The sequence below is a fragment of the Thunnus albacares genome, chromosome 21 (assembly GCF_914725855.1).
Source record: "Thunnus albacares chromosome 21, fThuAlb1.1, whole genome shotgun sequence".
Classification (NCBI taxonomy): Eukaryota; Metazoa; Chordata; class Actinopteri; order Scombriformes; family Scombridae; genus Thunnus; species Thunnus albacares.
Window position 1 is genome coordinate 21,071,648 of NC_058126.1, and position 23,288 is coordinate 21,094,935.

The following is a 23,288-nucleotide window of genomic DNA, read 5'->3' on the forward strand; positions in this document are numbered from 1 at the left end:
CATCAGTCTACGCAGACTTAGTGTGCAGCTCACTGAGCTGTAGCTGAACCCAGTGCAGATTTAGTTAGTTTAGTCATTTGATTAATCTAGTTTTAATCTAGTTTAAATAAACAAAAAAGACATTTTAGTCTAGTTTTTATCTGTGAAATTGCAGTCTTCTGTCTTCTGTGCATTCTAAAATATTGGTCACTGTCTGTGTTTAGCTTGAAACAAGCAGCTAAAATGTCAGATAATATTAATGAAGTGATATTCCTGAAGCAGATATGAAGATTTAAATGGTTCAGCCTACTTTAGTCTTGCACTCATTCCCAAAAATTATAAATATGAAAAATAACAAATTGAAAGTACTGTTACATCCACATCCCTTGACAATGTTTTGTCAATGTTTTTATAAATGTTGGATGCTGAATTGCATGTTTTTGTGCTTTGTCCAAGTTTTCTTCTCGCTTCTTGTTTAATTGTGGTTGCAAGTAATTCATAAATATGTTGCTTTTGCCTTGAAAACATATTTTTTTGTTTAACTGAAACTCAAGATGCTTCTTACAACAGGTCAAGCAGCTAAATCAACCTCTGAAGAAGAAATGTTTTTGGGTGGCAGAGGTACTGTTTTATCCGTAGCATGGAAGTATGATGCAACAAATGCATGCTTGTCATTGAATTAGTCTGCTTTGAAAAAATAATCAATTAATATGTCCATTTGTCACATGGTGCACCACAATAATCACAGGAGAATAATGTGTTTTTAGCTCCTGAGAGTGTGAAATGTGAAGTGCAGAAAAAATGATGTGCATCGCTGCTCTTTTCAGCTGAAGCTCCTTGTTAATTGGTGGAGCATAATGCTGCTGTCTGTGTCTATCTGGGTCTGTTTGGGTTGACCACATTTTAGGTCAGATATATTGAGTCTATTTATGAGGAGACTGTCCTCACGTCCCCTTGTTTTTTGATTTATGTTTTAAATTATTTGATGCATGTTTGGCTCCAGTTGCTTCTCTATAGGTCTGTCTGGACCTAAAGGATCATTAGATAATACATAGATAAATAAATGATCAAGTAAATACATATATTACATTTGGCACTGTTACATTGACTACCAACAGTCAATACAGATAAACAGTTTATAACCAGGTAAGGGTTTTTTGTGTTTTGAGCATTTTAACTGCTTAAGCTGCTCTATACCGTAGGCAACAACAGCCAGTATCTCAGCAACAAATCTATGTGGATGGACAGCTAGCGCTCATTGTAAGAGGCAAAGTCATTTTCTCTAGTGTATGAGGTGAATTGTGTCTCTAACCCAAGAAAGACCACTGGATGGATGCAAGCGGTTCATACAGAAAATGGGTTTAGGAAACATGGACGGACAAAAATTGATAAATTTGAGTTTCAAATCTTTAAAAGTGCTATGTTAAATGAAATGTCCACTCTAGCAAAGCACAGTCAATGCTTAAGAAAACATGCTCCAAGGCCGCACACTGTGTAATCAAATTTACCTTTCACTTGGATTCCCCTACGAGCCCGTAAATCAACACACAGATGGAATTCAGCAGTTCAATACTGTTACGTAAGACTAACTCCCTCTGAAGATAAATGCACAATAAACGTTGCTTGCTCAGAGTGGAGAAAAAGTTTGGCGGCGTGACTAAAGTATGGCCCATTGACCGATAGCATCTCTTTCTAAGGGCTGCTCAAAGAGGCAGCTGCTTTATGTCTGCCTCGCCGTCAAATAGGGCACTCTGTCCTGCACGGGAAGAGTATAAATCAAGCCCCCTAGACCACTGTTCTAACTCATTCGGCCTCACTGAAGAGAGGCATTCCTGCAAAACCACAGAGTAGAAAAAACACTCTTCCATACAGCCGATGTTTACCGCCTTCAACTTCAACATCTTATTTGGTTTTCTCCAATTTTGGCCTTTCTGTGAAAAATCCGCCACAACCATCTCAGCCATCTCAGGAATTTACTCCAAATGATTGTTTTGCTTCTCCTCCTCTCTCGTGTGTGTTACAGCATACATGTGTGGGTGTGTGTGTGTGGGTGTGTGTGTGTGGGTGTAAGTGTGTGTGTATGCATGGCTGCAGGCTAAGGAGTAGTGAGGGAGTTCCCCCACATCTGTTCACCATAAGAGCTTGTTGACAGCAGCACTCCTCTCTCTCTCTTCCAGCTCCCAGTTCATCCCCTCTTTGGATTCTGTTGCTGCTGCTCCTCATCCAAGATTAAGTAGAACGCAGTGTCGGCCTGGTGTTTAGGGGCCTGCTTGGCCGCCTATCTGGAAAGAGAGGTAGGGTTTGTAGCCTCCGATAAGCACTGGACCCTGGGAAAATGGGAAATGGGAAAATGGCGTGTTTTGTAACCATGTGCAGCATTCTCCAATTCAATATTTTTCATCTCACCATGAATTATTCTCTATTAAAAGGAGAATGCATGCGGCAGACTAATCCTCATTTTGATCCGATTACTGATATAACAACAACAAAGTTATATTGGCTCAAAGCGAGATTCTTAATGGAATAGACTGAAAATGTATGATTAATTTCACCGGCAGCACAAGCGTGTGTGCTTGTGTGTTTAGGTATCAGACAAGGAAGGATCACAGGCCACTAAGTAGTTATCTGAAGTTAAGGCCAGAGTGTTTCTGCAGGAGGATTGAAAGCCACCCAAGCCTGTAATTGGGAAAAGGGCCATTTGGACCATCAGAGTTGTCCATTTGTTTTTAAAAGGGAAAAGCGATTGATGGTCAGCATTAAGCAGATCTGTGAGAGATCTAAATACTTTCCATGGGCTGCAATCTTTACTTCCTGTTCCAAAGATACAGGCCTTTAATGATTGGATGAGAAACCAAGATAGAAACAAAGCTGTAAGCCAATCAGATGGAACCGATACCATACGACTTCTACCTATTGACCCTTGTGATCCTTCCTTCCTTTAGAGATTCTTCGAGTTAAGATCAGTCTCTGTCACATACAGCGACTTGAGACAAATCAGCAATAAACAGGGACCTGAATAACACTATTGCTTGTTTCAGCTTCGATTGTGTTAATTAGCTTTTGTGTAATGACTTTTGGTGGAAATGTAGTTCTTGTAATTGAAGTGTTTGGGTTCCACTTTCTCTTTTATTTCCACTGAACAGGATTTCACCTGCATCACAACCCTCATGTTAGACTGGATACCTTCACATCCCTGTTCTCACCACCTCACTAACATACTCAAGGCGCTGTCAGTGCCTGAAAGTGTATTGATCTACTCTCTACATGCACAGTATTGACAGGTTGTGCACCAGCATGCTGTGTAGACCTGTGGGTGGGAACTTTTCAACAGGAAAATGAAATATCAGCATCATGGAGCCATGAAATGTTAACTCATCTGTGCTTTTTTTATATAATTATTATTCTTTCCTGTAGTGTTCTTCTGGAAGTTGAATTAAGGTGAAATTCACAAAGGATGCACACTTGCTACTACACCAGAAATGGCAGCTTAAACTGCTGGAGCTGTACAAATGGGTCCTCAGAGGACCTCTCCATTTCTTTCTTCTCCTTCAGAGTGTAAAGTTTTCCAACAGCTGGTAGACGATAAAAAGTGAGTGCGCTGGGGCTCTGATTGCAAAGCTTTCCAGAGGTTTTATGGCGGGGGGGAAATAACTGTTCAGTTATGGCTGCAGCTGAGCTGACTGTAAGTAACCTAATTCACTTTTATCATTCACTGTATCATTTCCATTATGTCCAATCAATCATCATGATTATCACATTAATAATATAATCCTTAAAGTGGAAACAGACAACTTTTCAACTTTCCTCCCCTAGCGTTTCCAAATGGTATTATTGTTCTCGCCACTGTAGCAAAGACAACTGGATCACTCTCTATTTTCCTCAGTGCCTAGCTCCATGAAGAAATGATCAACACCACTTTGGAAATAAGAGAGAAGAAAGAAGCATGTTCACTGAAGAGGTAGATTGAAATTGTCACTTTTGTCAATTTTATATTGAATTTGGGAACAGGCAAATGCTATTGGAATGACGTGCATTGCATAGTAATAACATATTTTTTTTGAATGTTATTGCTTTGCACAAACAAGTAACTACAGCAGGGGTTGGTGTTGCGGTGGAGGGGGGATTAACATTAGAAGAAAACATTTGGTGAAAAAGCCTGAGTTTGTTCATTCATTTAGTCTATAATGGAGACATGAAAGCAGATAGAAATTCTTTAGTATGTGTTGAGAAAAGTGAATTGGTAGCATGTTTATGTTTTTACAAAATGAAAGGAAAGGAAACAAGGCTTGTATGTAATCCAGTGTTAGTGTTTGTAATTTGATCTCAGTTGCCAGATTATGGTTGCTTATTGCATGATGGAAAAAGATAATTATTGACTGACTTTTTTATTAAAACAACATGAATTTGTTTGGCTGCGGAAATAAATACCAGGTAACCGGGCAACACACCAGTTGCTCCTCTGTTGTATTTCTTACAAAGCAGCTGCTTGTCGAGTGCTTGTTGCCCCCAGAATTCTGGGATATGTAGTATTAAACTGCATTTGCTATTATCCAGTGATTACGGGTGTTGCCATATCAACATGGCCTTTAACTGACCTGATAACATGTTTTTTCAGTACTATTTGGACTGGCTTAATTCCCAGATTGAACAAGAACAGTAGGAGTGCACATCCAACATGTTTTGAGTTGTAGTAGAGAGTTGAAGCAAAATGGTAAAAATCCACTTGAACCCAAGGTCTTTGTCAAACAAATTATCCTCATACGGTCAACATCATACTGAATTTGTGTTACATTCAGTTTGAATTCACCAAAATCTGCATGGGGCAGATGGAACCTTTTTTACTATTCATGCCCTTTTGGTATTCAGCCTCTCGGCCATCCCTTGTCTCAAGACGAGTCCTGCTCTCCTCTATCCAAGTCTCTTTGTTCTTTCTAAAAGTGCTCGTCTTCCACTGAAGCCGCCACTGTTGCTGTGTCTTTGATGTGAGTCGGGGAGACGGCAGTGAGTTCTCACCTGTCAGCTTTCATGGCTCCCTGAAGGTTGACTTTGAGCCGGTGTCTGTTAAATTGGGATTGATCGCAACAACAGGAGCCACACATTCCACACACTCGAGGGGAAAAATGGTGCATTTCCTGACAGTCGCGCAGAGGTTGCTGCTGTATGCTGAAGAGTGCGGTTTTTCGAGGCAGTTTGATGTGACCACGGAAGCCATTTGTTTGGGGTTTCATTTTTTTCTGTGGAGTGGTGGGATGTCAAGGGAGGTAGCGAGATATGTATGGAATGCCTAATGCCCATATCAGACTTATTGGATAGAGGTCCTTCCTGGAGCATGTCTGAATCACAAACTGAAGAGTTACAGTTAGAGAATGATAAATACCCCATTTCATCTGAAGCCTTCGACCACAGCATCCCTCCTGAATCTGAAGCCAGGTCTGCCTCTCTCTACCTGCCTCTGTCTCAACAACATGAAGACTGCATGCCAATTGTCAAACTTAATGCTTGAGCTGTCAAGCCCCACATGCAGGGTGAAATTTTAAAGCCCCCCCTCCCATTCATTTTGCATCGTAAGGTTAACTTCCACTGTGTCTGTTGTGGGAATGTCTTGATTCTCGATGCAGTTTGGTTTACTGATGCTTTAGCAGAAAACAATGAGCAAAGGTGAAAGAGGTGAGCTGATTGGCCTGCGGGTAACAGCAACATAAACATTGAAGGGAAAGTTTGTAAGCCCCCCCCCTACTGCCGTATGAGCAGAGAGCCAAGAAACGCCTGATCCCCAGGCCGCTTCTAAAGCCATCATTGATCAGGAGAGAAATTTCTTTGGCTATGCAATCTCAAATAAAGTCTCCTTATCTGCAGTGATAAATGTGTGAGAGGGAGAGAGAGGGGGAGAATAGAGAGATGGGATAGAGAGAGAGACCATTAAAGGAGGAGAAAAAGGAGAGGAGAGCCCCCCACGGATGCTACTGTCAGCTGTGGGAACCCAGATGAAAGTGGTGCAGCCAGATACCAGCGCTCTTTGATCGTGCCTTTGTGTGATAAACATCGCGCTATGCCAGCCATGCTCAATGCATCGTGCCAGCCCGGCTGTGAAGGTGAAGGGCTTTGAGCAGGCTTCCAGCTCAGCTCTGCTCAGGACCAGCAGGCGTTTGCCATGCCAGAGAGCTGTCTGCAGCACAGAGCCCCTCTGAAGAGCACACACACACACTCTAACACGCACACACACACACCAACACATTCTCAAGCAGATTGCTCTCACTTTCCCTTTCACTGTCTCTCTCTTTTTCTTTTTTTTCTCTTTCATTCTGCCCCCCCACCCTTGAGATTTTTTTTTTTTTTTTCCCCGAGTAGAAGTTGAGATACTCGTTAAAGATGCAGCCTCGATTCCAGAGGCAGCCGCTCCTGCTGTGGAGCTGGAGTCCTATTTGAACCAATAATCATCAAGTTTTCAAAATTAAAAGTGTGCAGGGAGAGCATGCACGGTTTCTCTCTGTATGTTGTAATAGTAATACGGCTGTTGAATATTTCATATCCACCACTGCTTTGAAACGGTGCAGGTTTCGCGATGTTAGGTGTAACAAGGGAGGTATGAGGGAATTCTGCCAATGCTGCCTGCATATATCCTTACCCCTTCGTTTTTATTCTTTTCTTTCTTTTTTTTTATACACAAACCTGTGCGAGCTACACTTTTTTATTCTCAGCACCAGCTTGTGCGTACTGTAACAAAGCCACATGGTGATTTTGATTCATTGAAAAGAGAACAGGATTACTCTTGCTTCACAGACAGCCGGAGCGATGTAGAGAGCATAGTGTGTACGTTTGAGAAGGGAAAAGAGTGAGACAGAGAGAAGGGAGGAATGAATGCCATGCATGTGTGGGAAGTGGTTTTGGCAGGGTTTGAAATTAATGATCTCAACATGTGCTGTAGTTAAGAATCATCAGAAAGAAAAGTGCAGACAAAAGCACTTGCAGCATAGCCATGCAGGGGCCACAGATGGAGAAACCACAAGGACTGCGAAACAGAAGCTATGGAGAAAACTTTTGTTAAAAAGAGAAAAAAAAACATGTTCTTTTAATAAAAAATGTCAACTTTAATGCTGGAAAAGTCTTGAGCGCTGCTTCTGCTTGAGATCTAAAAGATCCCAGCTGCCACTCGAGGACATGCCGGCTCTGAGCCTACGACACAGTCCACTTATTTAACAGAAAGAAAAAAATTCAGTTTACTGGCTCTTTGGAGCTGAGAGACGTGCCAATCAGACCATCTCCATAGCAGCATGTTACATGTAAGTGGGAGGGCTTGACACATGTGAATGACACCTTGCGGCCGCTGCGCATAGCCCGATGCAACATCTCTTAAGTAATGCATATTTCACGCAGATGGCCAGTTTATGAATATGTGACCCTGGGTTCATGATGCGTGGTGAAGCTGCTATAAATGAGTCTCAGAGCTGTTCCCTGCAGGATAAATACACACTTTTATTGGTCTGGCAGGAAGTGGAAATGGTGGGGGCTCATTGGGACGTCCCGTCAAATCGGATATCAAATATTCACCAGACTATGAAAAGATGAAGGTCATCTCAGGGTAACTGGCTAAAATGCAACAAATGTGACTGTGGTGTGTAGTGCATGTATATATATACATACATATATATATATATATATATATATATATATATATATATATATATATATATATATATGTATATGTGTGTGTACATATGAGAAGGAATTTTAAAGGAGATATTGGAAATTCACTGGAAAGTATTCAGGGCAAGTTCACCTATTTTTTCTGTTGTCATCTAATTGTGTCTTTTGATGTTTTAAAATTCTTGTTACTACAATTTTTGTGATTTTCATGTTTCAGCCTCAGCTGAAAGATTGCGTTGTCCTTTATGAAAGAAAAAGAATTGCGCAACACCTTCAGGATCCAAACCTTTTTAATTGGAAGAGCCAGACTTACATATGCAATGACTTTTATTTGACATCTTGTTAATTCTCTGTTAAACTGAAATTACAACGGAATAAAATTTAAAGAAAATAGTTTCATTTCTACACAATATACAGGTGGTCTCTAAAATGCCACAGATGTCAGTGGTAGAAAAAAATCCTATAAAATATATGCAGATCTGGGGAATATATTGCAGTTCTGAATGCTTTGAACTCCAAAATGAAGAAACTGCACACATGAGTTGCAATGCTACACACAGAACACAATTTGGTTTAATTGGACAAACTAAAAAAAAAAATGTGTTAAGCTAAAAGTAAAGCAGATATTTTCACATTCTTCAAAACCAACCAACCCAGCTGAGGAGAAATGTAAGGAATCTACATGCAGCCAATATTTAACACACATCTGAATCCTATCTGCAACTGTCTTACAATCGATACCTTTTTAAGACAATAGCAAACATTGAGTGAGATATCACCAAGTGTGTCAAAGTGTGAAGGGGGTTGTCAGAGCCCACGAAGCGTATCCAACATTGTCATTGCCGCTTGCCTGTCTGCCTGCGGAGAACATCCGCCGTTGACAAGAGGTGAGCTCCAGCTCCTCTCTGCATCAGTTTTGGATCACTACTCTCAATCAAAGCCAGGAGAGGAGGGCCTGCATAATGTGACAGAGCCTGTCTCTCTCTTTGCCTTTTGATGCCTGAGGAAGGCTCAACCAGAGCAACCCCTGTCAGAAATCTGCCCAAAGGCCTAGACACAAAGAGATCCAGAAATATAAGGAGGCAGATAAACAGACAGACAGACAGAAAGTTGCAGACAAACAAAAGAGCAACAAAGAGGCTAAAAAAGTGAGGATGCGATGAACAGACAGGTAGTGATAAAGAAGGATGCATCAAAGCTGTAAAAAATCTAGCTTATACAAATACTATCAGCACGTGATAAGACTACACTTTTCATTAAACAGCCCTTGTGGACCGGCTAAATGTATTTGCAAATAATGGCAGTCAGATTTAATGACATTATGAGCCATTAAAAAAAAAAAAAAAAAAGAAAAAAAAAAAGTGACTGATCTTATAATCTCCTTGTTTCACATTGATTGCCATATCTGATATCTTGTTTCATATCTTCCCTCATCTAATGCAGTAACAGCTGTGGAAATCGGAGCTGATGTGCATTGTTAACTGTGTTTATTGTGGTTGTGTAATTACAAACTGTATAATGCGCAATCTAATTTATTAGATTAGTAAAAGGATTGTAAATCAGTAATTGTGAGACGGTGTTTGCTCGCTGCTCGGCTCAGATGGTGCTGTTGTAAACAGTGCCATCTAGTGCACTCTAGCTGGGTTGGACAGAGGCTTTGAAGCTGTGAGAGGAGCTCAAGAGGCAAGGAGGAGAAGCTGTACAGCTGGCAGCGGTGCATGGAAGACATGAACGTCTGCCTGTTGAAATGAAGTAAGAAGATGTTGCGTGTTACTTCTCCCACAGCAGCACTCAGTCAGGGAAGCAGACAGGCTGTTTGTAACCATTTAATGCAAGATAGTCGTCCGTCTTCTGAAGTGAGACGGCCCGAACCTAAAGTATGTCAACCGTCTGGATTTATTAATCTACATATTTAACATTTCAAATAATCTTTTGCCCTAAAGAGAGCACTCTACTCTTAGAAAGAAGTTGGGATTAATATAAAAAAGTTGCCCCTAGGTGAAAATATGTCTTCACTTTAACTGCATCTTTAATGAAACCTACAGGCAAGGAAGGTCATCTGAGGATACGCTCATGCAGGAAGACGTAGAGGAGTTGGAAACTACCGCTCATGTCACCGCAGCGCATTCCTCAGCTTTTACACCACGGAAAAGAAAGCATTATACCAAATTTACCACCCAATCATACCAAGATTGGTCCTGGGACATACACGCAGTCAGACTCTCAAAATAACCCTCGACCAGACCCAGACTGGACCTCTTTGAGCTATTTCTTATTCTGCCGTGGCAAAATATCAAGGAAAATATTAGTCAAAACTTGCCACTTGTGTGTAAATGAGATCAAGATGGATTAGGAGCTCTGGATTCTATTTGAGGCCTTATGAACCACAAGATTTCCATCCGCAGCTGAAAGCCAGTGGAGACCCAGATGTGCGGTGCAGAGACGGGGCAACTTTGAATGTGATTTCCTCTCTTAAGCCTTTAGTGTAGGTAAAGGCATTATAGCCGATCAAACCTTTTAGCCCTCCTACTTGTGGGATTTGATGTGCATTACTGACAGTGAGAAATGGCCTGCCTGAAACACAATATCTCACTTCAGTGAAAGATGGAGAGGAGAGAGGGGGAGTGGAGAAGCAGCATGGAGAGGGGTATTGGCTGACAATAAGAAATACAGAAACACATATACTACAACACTGATTCCCAACATGGGGGATGTGCTTCTATAGTTGCCATTGGGTACTTGGAAAAACTAATTTGGAAATATAAAAAATATGATTTTTTAAAATTAACAAACTGTATCCACATATATTTATTCATCCATAAATATTATAAATTGGTGTGATGCTGATATCATGGATAAATGGTTTAAATAGTTACATAAAAGTAATTCATAACAGTTTAAATAGCTAAAAATAAGCAGTTGAAATAATTAACTAAAAGTATGGATACGCAATAAAAATAATTAGCCAAAATGAATGGATAAACCCAACAGTCAGCTAAAAGCAGTGGATAAAAAGTTGAAATTATTGTTAGTTAAATTGTTTAAATAGTTAAATAAAAGTAATTTCAAAATAGCCAAAAATAAACAGTTGGAATAAATGAGTAAAAGTAATGGATACACAGTTATGCATGTAAATGGTTGAAAGGTTCAGCTTCTGCCACTTCAAGTAGTGATACAAATGCAAACCTGACCAAACCAACCTAAACATTGACAGTTCAATGGTATGAAAAAAAAAAAATATTGCAAAATATCCACCTGTATGTAGTGTTATTCAACATCCACTTTGACATCACTTGAAATGAAAGCATTCGGAACATGATGGATGGGGTGGATGAACGGGTACTCAAGCTCATCTGACAAGGATGTAGGGGTACATCAGACATAAAAAGCTGGGAACCGCTGTACCACAGCGCAGAGCAGGGTTTGCATTCATATACTTAAACATGAACTGAATCATTTAAAGCAGACAATTTCTAAGATATAAAATTTAAAGACATTTTTACAAAGGACTCACATCCTTGACAGCTGAGTCATCACTTGCCAATTTCTATTTGGAAAAAAATGTTAATTATTTTGGTTTGAGCTGAGCGAAAGTCACAATGTCTATTGATATATTTCTAAAGAGCCTTAAATAAAAAGTGAATGAAAAAATGATGTAACGCTCTTGCCCGACATGCTCTGAGGCAGAAAGGGAGAAAGGTGAAATAAAAACTATATTGAGGTGGCTCTTCCATAATAGACTTTTTCACCTCGCTGTATTCAGTCTTACCTTGGCTTATCAGTGCCCTTGCCCATGATATAATTGAGCTTTTCAAAGTGGCGACATATTAAAAGCCCCACGTATGGATTTGCATTTGAAAATGACTACAATTTAAGACTTTTATTAACAAAGTGGCTTGCTGTAATTTTTATAACCTGGGCAAAGTTAGTGGAGCTGAAAGAAACCAGATGTTTCCCTTGACCGGCTTTCACCCTGTAAAGGACATGTGCTGCTTCTGATATGGATACAGGGCAAAAAAAAAGGACTCTACTCTACTGTGTTGTGGTTTCAAAGTCAGCTGGACCCATGGTGTTATATCCACACCTCCTCTGCACATGTTCATGCACACACACACACTTCCTTCCTCTAAGCAAACCTTCCTATAGGGACTTCCTGCTCTAAGTGTTGTTTGCTTAGTGCCCACTCATCTCCCACCTCCTTGGCAGCCACTTCCTCTTCCTCCTGCTGTGTTCCTGTGTATGTGTGTTTGAGTGTTAGTGAGTATGCATGTGTGTGTCTTAGGTTCATCCACATGCTGTTTGCATGTTAGCACAATGTGCAGTTGTACATGTAACTTCACAGGTGCATGTGCTTCTTCCATATGTGTATGTGCGTGTTCATATGAGCTTTGTAAACCACACTGGACAGATGTTCATCCGGCCAGCTGACCCTATAAGATGTTCGCCTAATGTGCAGTGGGTGACCCCCCCCACCCCCGATCCTCTCTGACCACTGAGCTTGTATCCCTCCATGGGAAATGTCCCGAGAGAGTGGATATACTGGAGGACCGATACACTCAGTGGGACTGTGGGGGTGGAAACCTACCAGCTGAAATTTCTCTGCATAGTGCCAAAACCCCCTAGAATAGTCCTGAAGGTTGATTTATGTGTAAGTGCACTGTCTGCTGTCGATATAGTTCCCAGTCGGCATGTCAAAACCTGTCATATTCATCTGACAGTGCACATCCATAGAGCCGCATGCGCACAAACACAGTGCAAAGCTCATTATCTTTTGGTTACAGTTCAAAATTTTCTAAAAATATTGGAAACTACACTATTACACCCATGCATATAAATGTTGCAGGTTCACACAGAGATGTTTTTATCTACCAAGCACGTCAGAACTCTGTCAAGCTGTCTTGCGTGACACAAACACACCATGCCATCGGCTCCATCTAAGACCCTCTGGCAGTTTTTAAAGCCATCTGGGAGAAGGGCAAGATAGCCTACAGCAATGTAGTAGTTGATCCCTTTCCCCTATGTATGAATTTTATTGCAAAAGCTTGAACTCTTTTCACTCTGATAATGTATTTTTAATTATTAGAAATGTATTTTGCTCATGTATTCATGTTTTTTATTCACATTTAAGGTTCAAAATTATTGTCTGTCTGCGAAAGCCATTCTACCCTGTGTGACTGCAATCAAAAGATTTACTGTCCAAAAAAACACAACTATCAGTGTAGTCGTTATGTATTAATGCAATAAAAAGGCTTATTTTATCATTTCCACGCAAGCCTATTTTTCTGGGGCACCTGCATGCATGTCTAATAGTAAATATGTAATGAGTAAGTGGAAGAGTGACGTGATCTTTGCCTTTCAGAGCCACTTTTCCCCCCGACCCCGGAGTCCAGAGGTTAATGACATCATTAGCATTCTGTTGGGGCTTGCCTGGCCTCTCTTTCCCAGCAGGGCTTGGGCTCTGCTCAGAGGCTGACTAAGCCAGGGACTTAACACTGGGCAAGTCTGTGAGGAGAGATTGTGTGTGTGTGTGAGAGAGAGAGAGAGAAAGAGAAAGAAAGAGAGAGAGGGAGGTTGTGGTGGTGGTTGTGTGATCATCCTGAAAGTGTCACAGGATACTGGCACTGTGAGTCAGAGGCTGAGGATGAAGGGGAGGAGGATGAGAGGGGGGTTGGAGGGTGAGTGCGTGGATGGTGGGTGGGTGAGGGGGGACAGGACGTGCTAAAGAGTGACTAGACCTGTGAATCAGAGGGACTGTCCATTAGCCAAGGGCACACACACACACATGCACGCACACACGCACGCACACATACACATGCTTTATTAGATGATGTGTATTCCATAATTTTACACCTAACATTTATCCCTTCAACGCTGATGTGCCCAATATTGCACTTTCCACCTAAAGACTCCTGGTTAGATACTCACACTAAAAACAAACATGAAGTTGCCTGAAACTGAAATAAAACATTTTTTCCATAGTGTTCAACATTACGCACCTCATATATTCTGTCTGGGATTGTTTAGTGCTAGTGTAAAATATTGTATTCAAATCCAAGGAACCATTTTTTTAATGTCTGGGCCATTACACAAAGTGGAAAATTCAAATTATTATTGTGTATCATTTAAACAGGCATTTCTCCTAAATTCAGCATGAGATATCTTTGGAAACCTTTAAACTGAAGTTCTGTGTTTAACAGTGTTTGTCTTCACACATGAGTTTGTTTGATGATCCCACAGAATTGTCCAAGGGGTTAAACAGGTTCAACCTAATCCAAATATTATAACCCTAAACCCCAAGACTCCACTCTAATAACCGCTCTGCAAAAGTGAGTATGCAGTAAGCGAATGGCAGAATCTCAATTTTCTTACTCTGTACTTATAAGTATGCATGTAGTGTACAAGAACACACAAAGAAAATAGACACGCTTTCCAGTGTGGTTTTAGGCCCATCATGGCCTAAATAAATGGTTAGTAGCAGCCTAACCGCCCTCTGAGGGACACTCCACTGACTCAGTGTTATTCTGGTGCCGTAGTTCCAGTTGAAGAGAAGCTAGCTCTGGTGGAAACACCAGACCCAAGACTCATACTCCCTGTTATTTCCTCAGTCCTAATTGCTTTTGGTCTGTGTTTGTGTGTGTGAATGTGTATGTGTGTTTTCATTTCTTTGCCAAGGGAGCAGAGGGAAAACAGTTATGTAACTAAGGCCGATGCCTTGTGGTTCGCCGTCCTCGGGGAAGCGCCAGCGCTTACCTCCCTCACTTTAATTTCATTTTCACTTTTTCCATGTGATTCATTTCCATTTTCAATTAGATCCCCACATAATACTTCATATCAGGCATAAGGAGAAATACAACACTGACTGCCAACGCCTTTAGATTTATGTCACTGTGTACCATGTCATTAGAGTTAGCTGGGCTAGAGGCAGAATTCAGCACATTCATAAATAAACCTTGCACACATGATTAAGGAAACGTAGCATTTAGAGAATGACCACTTTGATGATCATACCCTTCTGATGGAATTTACCTTCCAGCATGTTAGACAGACTGAGCTAGAAATGGGGAAAATGCCAAACCTTGACGTCTTGGCCTGTTGTCATACTTCTGGAAGAAGAACTGGAGCAATGACTCAGGAGATTCTGTTTTTCCCCTCAGGTGACTCTGAGGGCCATGTCAACACATTAACCGAGGAGGAGAAAGAGAGGGGAGAGGCAGTGGGGGTTATAGAGGAAGTGATTTTCCATACGGGTGAGTCGTACTTCAGACTTGGACTGAAAGTCTTGGTAGCAGAAAGCAAGCTGAGGTGCTCACAGCAGTGTGCCAGTTCTGGCACAATGTGGGTATGTCACACCTCAGTGCCAGAGCACTGAACTGACCCAAATATAACCTGGACACTATGACGTTGCTGGGTTCTCCACTTCTCATGTCAAAACCATTTCAGCTGAGTGTCAGCACGGAAATAGTTTTAGACTGGATGTAATTTACAGGAATAAAACAACCAAAAAATAAATAAAAAATCAGAACACCAAACAAGAAAACAACAAAAATTAGGATAGTAGTGCAATGTCCTAATTATTTCAGTCTTTTGGATGCTTTTCTTTCTGATTTTTAATTTTCAAATCTCTTTAGTATTTATTTATTTTTGATAAAACTAGCTAAATGCTAACATCAGCATGCTAACATGCTCACAATGATAATGCTAGCATACCGATGTTTAGCCGGTATACTTTTTACCTATGTCTTAGTTTAGCATGTTAGCATGCAAATAGGGAAGTTCAGCAGATGGTGGCGCTACAGGACAAGGAGATCATCAAAGTTGTTACAACTCATCTTTGATAAAGACAATTTGTCCTTGCCAAATTTCATGCCAATTCATCCGATAGTTGTTAAGACATTTCACTACAAAACAAAAAATCAGTCTGCTGGTGGCACAATAGAAAAAGTCAGAGGATTACTAAAGTCCATATTAATCATCCTGTGGGGCCCATGATTGTCTGTACAAAATTTCATGGTAATTCATCCAAAATGGTGGACTGACTGGCTGACAGACATTACCATCTTTAGAGCCATGCTTCTAGTATGGCTAAAAATAAACAGACAGTTAGGGTAAAGGCAAACTATGTAACGTTTGAAAGAAGAAATACATTTTTTCTTGTTGAAAATGAAAAGCCCAATTTATAAGCAATAAAACTCAGTTGCTGCTACGTTTCAGTCTTACTTAGTCTGGTATGACCAGTAGCTTATGGTAATTAGCTAATGTTAACAAACTTTAGCTAGATATGAAAGAGCAACTGACATCAGCCTAAATGAATCAGTTTTCTGACTTTATAGCTCTTCTCTACCTGTGATACTGTTACATTATGTTTTGGCACTCACCATTATCCCATAATTGTCACTTGTGACCACATAGGCCGCTGTTCAGCAAAAGTCTTGCTTTAAGTGACAAGCTACATATTTGCAGTATGTGTCAAACCAATTTCAAGTCAATTATTGACCTATTGTTTTTTATACTGTTAATGTTTTCCTGCTTAAAAGACTATTTCCTAGTATTTCAAGGTTCCACTAAACAAAGTATAAGAGAGAGAATTGGTTATCTATTTTATCTTTCCCATCAAATCTGCAACATAGCACAGATACAGATTTGTCATTGTAAGGTTGCTGGTTTGATTACAAGGACCAGCTGGTTGATTCATGGAAATGGGAGGTAATAACTCACTCACCTCCCTCAATAATTCCACTTAAATTTCCCCTCAGCAAAGCAATCAAACCCCGTGATGCTCCAGAGAAGCAGAGAGATGGAGCAATAATTAGTTACACTGCGCTCTGAGAATTTTCTGCACCGTAGAGAGAAGCTGTGAACAGCCCAAAGATGGTGTATTCATTAAGATACTCGCTTCTGTAATCACATGTAACCCTGGTGGCCGGGGATCAAATCCCTCCACCATCCGCTCTCTGGTGTCTCTCCATGTGCTCTCAAGCGCTGACTGGCTAAATAAAGATAAAACTGCTCTTTAAACAACAGAGTGAAGTTGTGATGAGAGATGCAACATGTCCCTCTGTATAAATGCCCATAAGTGTGTCCATGCGTGTGAGCATTCTAATACAACAACAACAAATTCAGTAGCCAAAAACGACCTACAGTTAAGTTTGGGTGACAGACGTTACAAATTATGACCTGCAAAAGTGACGCAGTTCAGATGATGTCTAAGTGACAAATTTCCATATCTGGAGTTGGCAGGTTGGGTAGATGGCTACTGCGAGTCGGCACAGTTTTTTAAAAACCATAACTATGATTGTCATCGTTTTTACTGTTGCCATGAGGAAGGTTGCCAAACTTTGAGGAAGTAGTAACTTTAATCCACACCACTTTTCACGTGATAATTTAAAACCAAACCGTGATCTTTCCCTAACCCTAACCAAGCGGTTTTTGTGCTGAAACTAGACCTTAACCACAGCATTGTCAAACCATAATACATCATTATTTTTTAACAGTGATTTGTAACGGTTTTGTAAAGCTGTCGATAGAGGCAGTATGTTAGAAAACACTCCAATGGGTCATTTTGGAGCGCATGATGGCATATTAGAAAACACTTCTATGGGTTGTCCTGGAGTGTATGGTACAACCAACCTATTTAATTATGAAGATGTGTTGGATAAGACACTTGATGTCACTTTGGACACAGTGCTCAATTTAAATGCCTCAGAGAGCTAACCTTATCACTCAGCATTGGCTTTTCTGCCATTCCAACACTGGCCCCCTGAAGAGGAAATCAACCTGTTGTTGAAAGGAAATTGTATTTTTACAGATGCGGTGGCCTGCATACTAAACTATCCACCATACCATACCTGTAAATAACAGCCATTAAACAGCCTGCCTGTCAACTCCTTTATGTTACACGACTGAAAAGTGATCCAGAATTAAACACTTCCTAGTTATCTTAAAACAAGAGGAAGGACGACATACCGCAGCTGAAACACTCTTGTACTAATTGATTCAAGCCATGCAGTCACAGAGAACAAGAGACATGTTTGGGCAAACAATTGCCTAAAAGACAGCAGCATATGTGGTCTTTAGATTTATGTGCAGCTAAAAAAAAAAAAAAAATTGGCGCTCTGCCTTTTGCCTGTCAGGCAATTGCTTATGGCTAATGATATCACGTAAAAAAAGATGCTGGGGGAAGTGCTGCTGTGTGTGTTTATGTGTGTATATGTATGAGGTGGGGAGTGTTTCAAAAGAGAGTGGTGCAATTTGCATGGGATTGATGCACAGCACACCGCAGCGCCAGCAGGAGCAGCACAATATGGTTGTTAAAGCCATGTCTCAGCCCTTTGTACATGTGCTACAATGGCAGACTACTTCTTCTAAGCATGTGCAGCAGATCACTCAGCTTCATGGGTATGCAGGGTTGTGTGACTGTTGAATATTGGATTCACGAGATATGCTGCATTCTAAGCAAAATAAAGTCTGTATTCATGTTACAGTATATGTGACCAGTATTTTTTAATTTAAATCACACCATCACTCCTCTATACTGTCTGTGCTGGATACCTTTCCCCCATGACCAGCAGAAGGGCATCCTGTCCGTTATATTTACTTTGTTTCCTCGACTTTGGCCGACCCTGCAGCATCCTGGCTGCCCAGGAAGCAGGGAGCCTTGTAAATTAGATTAAGATACTGTGTGAATCATTCCATAATGCAGTATCGACATTGGCAGCTGCCAATACAATTCATGACGTCTACATCATCACCCCGAGTGGAATGAACAGCCCTGTCAACTCGCACAGTGGGGTGGAGGGAGCTGAAGGCTGGAGGAAGAAAAAAGTCTGAAGTCATGGATACAGGCAAAGTCATGTGTACATACAGCACACAAATACATATTTAATGCACATATAGCCCACATAGTTCATATTCAGTCAGGTGTCAGAGCACATAATTAATGCACCTCACATTGGTCTTGGATTGAGCTGCAGCCTAACCTCCACATGGGTAAAGAAAAGGGCAATAGTGATACATATTCTGAGCTAATGCCATTTGCAGACTTGTGTCACCCTGAGAGAGGAGGCGAGTTCATGCCTGACCCTTCTCCTTTCACCCCAGGCCCTGGATCTGTGGAATAGTTTTACATATCTAGCCGCCCTGTCCATCTGACATGACCTCAGGGCACATAGGGAGACACGGGCAGGCTTAACCAAATCTCACACAGCCTGGCTGAAAAATGACTCTCCAGGTAATGTGGGCTGGAATCCCCCCACCCCACCCCCACATCCACCTTCCAGTCCCAGGTGAATTCCATGGATTTTAAAAGGACACTTTGAATTCAGCGGAGGCTCTGCTGAGAACAATCAAGGAACATGGCTGGTTGATTATGTACGGTCGGTGTGGGGAACATTCTCATTCATGTATGCATCTCAGCATGTGCAGTTCTTTATATTCATCTTATGAATCTGCAGCTCCCGTCCAGACAGACTTCTGAGGAAAGTCACAGAGGTACAGAACACCAATACATATCCATAACCATAACATATTGCTTCGTGTGTGTTGCTGCACTGTATGCTATTTAATTTTCTTTCTCATGTGTTCCAGACATGTATGCATAATTGTGGAGTTGCATGTGCTACATGTAACATCTGTAAACATCAATAAATCAATACAATCTTTGTAAACAAAATGAAACAGTGGTCAAAATGGTTGGTAACCTTTATTTTATTCCTGTGTTTGTTTGTGTGTTGTTTGTTTCAAAATATGGGATATAATAATAATAATAATACACTTTTTTGCACAAGATTGTATGGTAATACCTACTCAATTGAAGCTGGAAAAACAGCATCCTCTTCTTGTTTTGTGCCATAAATCAATACCCCTTTGTGTCACAAAGCATCCAGGGACATTTTTCTCCAAATCCAACCAATAGGCTGGAATATACATTGTAGACATTGGTAGAGATACACATGTTTTTGTATTTAGTCATACAGTAATATTTTCATCCTAATATTAAATTGTAAATGCTAATCTATCAATGTAAAAAAAATCTATATTGTAGTTCCTTGAATATCATTATGTAATATGTATACTGAAAGATTAGAATCTTGTGTTTTCAATCACTGTGGTCATTTTTAAAAATAACACCTCAAATATGGTGGGTCCCTGTCTTCAAAGCAGTGTGGCAGCCCAACAATGTAACAAATCCTTGAAATTGTACATCCAAATTCATTACAAGGGTTGAATAATCAGGTCTTCTTCTTATTTTAAAGGATAACTGCATTAAAAGCCCAAAATCAACAATGAATCAGCTCTACTAACAAGTGTTGCCTGTGTATCCTATGTGCCATAGAGCCAAAACTATAACAAACACATTATTGAGCCACAATGGTGTTCCCTCATACCATGTACACGGCCACTGTAGTTTATTTTGAGTCAGTACTAGAAATCTTCATGGCTCCACTCGGTTCTGAGGAATCAAGACCCAACCCATCTAAATTATGCTTGTTGAGGACTTGTTCTACTGCCATAGGTTTTGAGTCTGTATGTCTATCCAATTTGAATGATCCGAGCATGTTCAGAATCAGCTCTGATCACATGATACATCATTAATTAGCATTGGAGAAAATATTTTAGGAAATCAGTGACCTATGTAAAAGAAAATGTATGCTATTAATGGCACTTACTTTTGGGAATTTGATTTACATACTGTATTAAATTAGTTAGAAAATGATTTTGTTCTGTCTATCTATAGTATGTTTTCGTGTTGGTGCAGGAGGTTAAAACAAGTCTTTTAATTATCTCTATAAATCAATCAGCCTTTGAAGCATATAAATTATTTTTGGAATTAGTTTCTATGATTTTACATCTGTTCTCAGGACATTATTTGTTATATTAGTGGTCTTTTTGATCACAGCTGCTTGTTAATTGAGTTGGTGCTCTTTCTCTGTCAGACCAAAATGCGGTCAACCCGAACAGACTCTAATTATCCTTGAGTCTATTCGGATCAGATCTGGCTGCACTCAGGCCCACACTTTTTTTGAAAATTAATTCATGCACATTGGGTTTGGGTATGTCTTAGATGTAGTCCAACATTTTGGACCACATACATCATCCTGCTGCCATAAATACTCACTGGTGCACCTATTCCACAACTGAAAATAGTCCCAAGTAAACTCCTTTTTGAGTAATATTTGCTAAAAAAAAACAGTATATTCACTTTTAAAGATTTTCAGTAGGAACCAATGGGATTGAGGCTGAGACACAGGCTGGGGAAATCAGAAATTATTGAGAGACAGACTAACACCTTGTTGGGTTTGGTCTTCTTTTGGGATTTATTAACATTAACAAAAACATAGAATATCACGACCCCTATCTTTTATTTTAGGTAGCCCCCCCACACATGAAAATGGGACGAGTACACACATATTTAAATATTACAAACAACAATAATGTATAGAATATTCCACCACACAAACCATAAGAGGAAGTTGTACTGAAGTCCAGGAGTAACCTCCCTCTGGCTGCACTGATGCAATACAGTCTGTACTTGGGAGGTCAGAAGTTAATGAAATTCCTGTGTTCAGTTAAATAGTCATTTAGGTAATATACTGTGCTCCATACAAACCAGCCATAAATCATCCTAATTTAATAAACGTAGGAATAATGATGAGACGTCCGGCGAAGACATTTACTCACAGACCTCATCCCACTTTAATAGTCGTGGTGTAAAACAGAAAGACGTCAGATAGCATTTAAATGGAGATGCATCACAGACAATTGGGTCAAATCCTACCTGAGGATTGTGCTCCAGATCACATCTCCTTCCTCTCGTTAGAGGCATTTTCCTTTTTTTCTGTGGAGCAACCTGATTATTCAAATAACTGCTTTCCAGGCAACAGAATAACTTCCAGTCAGGGCTGTAGGGTGTTTCTTTTTTTTTTTTCTCTCTTCAGAAAATTCAGCTCGTTTTCCTTAAAATCTTAAAACCTGCCCAAATCTGCCAAGTATCAATTTGGACAAATTATAGCAAAGCATGCATTAGCCAAGATATATATTTTATAAGCAACACTGTGATTTCAGTAGGAGGCATAATGAAGTGTGAAGGAGAAAATCTGGTGTTTTACGAATCCCTGGTGAATATCATTTTGTTTCATACAGGGGGTTGAATGGACGTTGTTGTTGGGGAAAATTTATAGCCTTTTCAAATATCACTACAGCTAAACAGCAGGGGTCCTTTTTTATTTCAGGTGTATATTTCTACTGAGAGTGGTGCCAAATATAAAACGTTTCTGAATAACAGACTCCAGCTGATTGAGTTCAAAGGAGGAATAAAATGAAGGTCAGCACTGAAGCACGAGAAATATTTTCTTTGATATTTAGTTTCTGCATCTTTGCCACATTTCTTTTTTTTTTCTCATGTCATAACCACAAGGTGCATACTTCAATCATGCACGCATCAACTGGCATCTCTTGTTTTTGTCTGCCTCTACCTTGGGCTCCAGTGTTTCATTATAATCTAGTGCCCCCTAATGGATCTAAAGCTTTGGTGCTTCTGAGACCACTGATGAGATGCTGTGAATTTTATCATTAGAAAGAACCATAGTCAAAACCATTCAGCTCATTAGCTGTTTGGAGATGCTCGGTGATACTTGCGCAGGCTTGACTGGCAGGGCTCCCCTCAAAATGAAAGCAGCCCCCATTTGAGGTCTTCTGAAGCAGACAGCCTTCCCCCCCTCTGCCGTCACAAAAAGCCCATTTGGCAGAAGCAACAATGAGAGTCACTATTGCAAGTGGAGCAGCCAGAGAACATCCAGCATGAAGACAAATCAATGAAATCCATTTGACTTTCAAGCCTCAAAATGCCAGGGAGTACAAAAAAGCAACATTTCTCAGTGCCCTATCAGAACCAGCTAATTCTTTTTGACATTTCCCGGCAATTTCCTTCACTATGTAAATGTCTTCCAGCAATCTGATTGAAACAAATGTCATTCATGAGTTAAACAACAACTGGACAGACATTTTTTTTTTGTTTTCTACTTTTATCTTGTCTTCCTGAAAGCAATCTTTAATGGCTAAATGAAGCCTGAGGACAGGTGTCTGGGCGGATTTTTTTTTTTTTTTTTTTTTTTTTTTTTACAGAATGAGCAGTGTTTTGTCAGCGTCTGCTACATAACCCCTTGCACATTACGATCAGAGCTGGAAGTTCACGCTGTTCATGTTAGATATTACACCCAGTCCACATAGTATTACATTCTCCCTGCGTGTTGTTGCACCAAACTCTAATAAAAATCCTGCCCAGTGTAAACCTCACTTTTGTAACAAGGTTCTTTCCTCTCCAGAGGAGCTACTGTAAAAGTTCAAAGCTGATGCTCCCAGCAGCATGTGGCCTACTCTGCTCCAGAACAACCTGTCTGCTTGTATGGCTGCTGGGGCACATCAATTTAGCTGGGCTGAGATCTGAGGCCGGGAAGGAAAAGTGTCCAGGAGGGCCAGAATGCAAGGGGTTAGAGTGAGAACAGACAAAAGATCTGGCCTGTTTCTGCAGAGGAACGTGGTAGTTATTGTCCAGCTATGCACAAAATTCTGATGGTGATGCAGTGTGTGCAGGCACATGTTCTGTCTCTCTCTGTCTGTTGAATGGTGGCCAGACCTCTAAGCTTCAGTGAACGTCAAATAGCCAAATC

At 40.5% G+C, this 23,288-nt stretch overlaps 1 long non-coding RNA gene across 1 annotated transcript; it reads right to left on the reverse strand.

The window, feature by feature from the left end:
* Positions 1-7,895: 7,895 nt before the first annotated feature.
* LOC122972875 lies at positions 7,896-14,992 on the reverse strand. Its single transcript, XR_006399865.1, has 2 exons — positions 14,699-14,992; positions 7,896-8,673 (listed from the first exon to the last, which is right to left on the reverse strand). It is a non-coding gene; the product is annotated as an uncharacterized LOC122972875 (long non-coding RNA).
* Positions 14,993-23,288: the final 8,296 nt, after the last annotated feature.